This window comes from Rutidosis leptorrhynchoides, chromosome 7 (assembly GCF_046630445.1).
Source record: "Rutidosis leptorrhynchoides isolate AG116_Rl617_1_P2 chromosome 7, CSIRO_AGI_Rlap_v1, whole genome shotgun sequence".
Lineage (NCBI taxonomy): Eukaryota > Viridiplantae > Streptophyta > Magnoliopsida > Asterales > Asteraceae > Rutidosis > Rutidosis leptorrhynchoides.
In genome coordinates, this window is record NC_092339.1 from 126,044,320 (window position 1) to 126,048,521 (window position 4,202).

A 4,202-nucleotide genomic window follows, 5' to 3' on the forward strand; every position below is an offset into this window, starting at 1 on the left:
CATAACATGCTTCTTTATGTTGCATGTTAGCCGCTTTTTCTAAATCACGAAGTCCAATATTCGGATATATTGAGTCAAAATAATTTCTTAACCCGTTGCGTAAAATAGCATTTGGGTTCCCCGCAATATATGCGTCAAAGTAAACACATCGTAACTTATGGGTTTCCCAATGTGATATCCCCCATCTTTCAAACGAAAGTCTCTTATAAACCAAGACATTCTTGGAACGTTCTTCGAATGTCTTACAAACTGATCTCGCCTTAAATAGTTGTGCCGAAGAATTCTGGCCGACTCTAGACAAGATTTCATCAATCATGTCTCCGGGTAGGTCTCTTAAAATATTGGGTTGTCTATCCATTTTGTATTTTTAAACTGTAAAATAGACAAGAGTTAGATTCATAAAAAAAAATACTTATTAATACAAGCAATTTTTACATATATCATAAAGCATAAGAACACTATATTCCATATATTACACCACACGAATACAACTATCTTATTCCGACTCGCTCGTTTCTTCTTATTCGGTTTTGGTTCGTTTTGCCAAGTTTCTAGGGATATATGATGTTCCCCTAATACGAACCGTCGTTGTCCACATTGGTTTAGAAAAACCTGGTGGTTTAGAGGTTCCCGGGTCATTGTTACAACTTAAGGACTTCGGGGGTTGACGATACATATAAAGTTCATCGGGGTTGGAATTAGATTTCTCTATTTTTATGCCCTTTCCCTTATTATTTTCTTTTGCCTTTTTAAATTCAGTTGGGGTAATTTCTATAACATCATCGGAATTCTCGTCGGAATCCGATTCATCGGAGAATTGGTAATCCTCCCAATATTTTGCTTCCTTGGCGGAAACACCATTGACCATAATTAACTTTGGTCGGTTGGTTGAGGATTTTCTTTTACTTAACCGTTTTATTATTTCCCCCACCGGTTCTATTTCTTCATCCGGTTCCGATTCTTCTTCCGGTTCCGATTCTTCTTCCGGTTCCGACTCTTCTTCCGGTTCCTCTTCGGGAACTTGTGAATCAGTCCACAAATCATTCCAATTTACATTTGACTCTTCATTATTATTAGGTGAGTCAATGGGACTTTTTCTAGAGGTAGACATCTATCACATAATATCAAACACGTTAAGAGATTAATATATCACATAATATTCATATGTTAAAAATATATAGTTTCCAACAAAAATGTTAAGCAATCATTTTTAAAGAAAACACGGTCGAAGTCCAGACTCACTAATGCATCCTAACAAACTCGATAAGACACACTAATGCAAATTTTCTGGTTCTCTAAGACCAACGCTCGGATACCAACTGAAATGTCCCGTTCTTATTGATTAAAAACGTTCCATATTAATTGATTTCGTTGCGAGGTTTTGACCTCTATATGAGACGTTTTTCAAAGACTGCATTCATTTTTAAACAAACCATAACCTTTATTTCATCAATAAAGGTTTAAAAAGCTTTACGTAGATTATCAAATAATGATAATCTAATATATCCTGTTTACACACGACCATTACATAATGGTTTACAATACAAATATGTTACAACAAAATAAGTTTCTTGAATGCAGTTTTTACACAATATCATACAAGCATGGACTCCAAATCTTGTCCTTATTTAAGTATGCGACAGCGGAAGCTCTTAATAATCACCTGAGAATAAACATGCTTAAAACGTCAACAAAAATGTTGGTGAGTTATAGGTTTAACCTATATATATCAAATCGTAACAATAGACCACAAGATTTCATATTTCAATACACATCCCATACATAGAGATAAAAATCATTCATATGGTGAACACCTGGTAACCGACAATAACAAGATGCATATATAAGAATATCCCCATCATTCCGGGACACCCTTCGGATATGATATAAATTTCGAAGTACTAAAGCATCCGGTACTTTGGATGGGGTTTGTTAGGCCCAATAGATCTATCTTTAGGATTCGCGTCAATTAGGGTGTCTGTTCCCTAATTCTTAGATTACCAGACTTAATAAAAAGGGGCATATTCGATTTCGATAATTCAACCATAGAATGTAGTTTCACGTACTTGTGTCTATTTTGTAAATCATTTATAAAACCTGCATGTATTCTCATCCCAAAAATATTAGATTTTAAAAGTGGGACTATAACTCACTTTCACAGATTTTTACTTCGTCGGGAAGTAAGACTTGGCCACTGGTTGATTCACGAACCTATAACAATATATACATATATATCAAAGTATGTTCAAAATATATTTACAACACTTTTAATATATTTTGATGTTTTAAGTTTATTAAGTCAGCTGTCCTCGTTAGTAACCTACAACTAGTTGTCCACAGTTAGATGTACAGAAATAAATCGATAAATATTATCTTGAATCAATCCACGACCCAGTGTATACGTATCTCAGTATTGATCACAACTCAAACTATATATATTTTGGAATCAACCTCAACCCTGTATAGCTAACTCCAACATTCACATATAGAGTGTCTATGGTTGTTCCGAAATATATATAGATGTGTCGACATGATAGGTCGAAACATTGTATACGTGTCTATGGTATCTCAAGATTACATAATATATAATACAAGTTGATTAAGTTATGGTTGGAATAGATTTGTTACCAATTTTCACGTAGCTAAAATGAGAAAAATTATCCAATCTTGTTTTACCCATAACTTCTTCATTTTAAATCCGTTTTGAGTGAATCAAATTGCTATGGTTTCATATTGAACTCTATTTTATGAATCTAAACAAAAAAAGTATAGGTTTCTAGTCGGAAAAATAAGTTACAAGTCGTTTTTGTAAAGGTAGTCATTTCAGTCGAAAGAACGACGTCTAGATGACCATTTTAGAAAACATACTTCCACTTTGAGTTTAACCATAATTTTTGGATATAGTTTCATGTTCATAATAAAAATCATTTTCTCAGAATAACAACTTTTAAATCAAAGTTTATCATAGTTTTTAATTAACTAACCCAAAACAGCCCGCGGTGTTACTACGACGGCGTAAATCCGGTTTTACGGTGTTTTTCGTGTTTCCAGGTTTTAAATCATTAAGTTAGCATATCATATAGATATAGAACATGTGTTTAGTTGATTTTAAAAGTCAAGTTAGAAGGATTAACTTTTGTTTGCGAACAAGTTTAGAATTAACTAAACTATGTTCTAGTGATTACAAGTTTAAACCTTCGAATAAGATAGCTTTATATGTATGAATCGAATGATGTTATGAACATTATTACTACCTTAAGTTCCTTGGATGAACCTACTGGAAAAGAGAAAAATGGATCTAGCTTCAATGGATCCTTGGATGGCTAAAAGTTCTTGAAGCAAAATCATGACACGAAAACAAGTTCAAGTAAGATCATCACTTGAAATAAGATTGTTATAGTTATAGAAATTGAACCAAAGTTTGAATATGATTATTACCTTGTATTAGAATGATAACCTACTGTAAGAAACAAAGATTTCTTGAGGTTGGATGATCACCTTACAAGATTGGAAGTGAGCTAGCAAACTTGAAAGTATTCTTGATTTTATGAAACTAGAACTTTTGGAATTTATGAAGAACACTTAGAACTTGAAGATAGAACTTGAGAGAGTTCAATTAGATGAAGAAAATTGAAGAATGAAAGTGTTTGTAGGTTTTTTTGGTCGTTGGTGTATGGATTAGATATAAAGGATATGTAATTTTGTTTTCATGTAAATAAGTCATGAATGATTACTCATATTTTTGTAATCTTATGAGATATTTCATGCTAGTTGCCAAATGATGGTTCCCACATGTGTTAGGTGACTCACATGGGCTGCTAAGAGCTGATCATTGGAGTGTATATACCAATAGTACATACATCTAAAAGCTGTGTATTGTACGAGTACGAATACGGGTGCATACGAGTAGAATTGTTGATGAAACTGAACGAGAATGTAATTGTAAGCATTTTTGTTAAGTAGAAGTATTTTGATAGGTGTATTGAAGTCTTACAAAAGTGTATAAATACATATTAAAACACTACATGTATATACATTTTAACTGAGTCGTTAAGTCATCGTTAGTCGTTACATGTAAGTGTTGTTTTGAAACCTTTAGGTTAACGATCTTGTTAAATGTTGTTAACCCAATGTTTATAATAACAAAAGAGATTTTAAATTATTATATTATCATGATATTATGATGTACGAATATCTCTTAA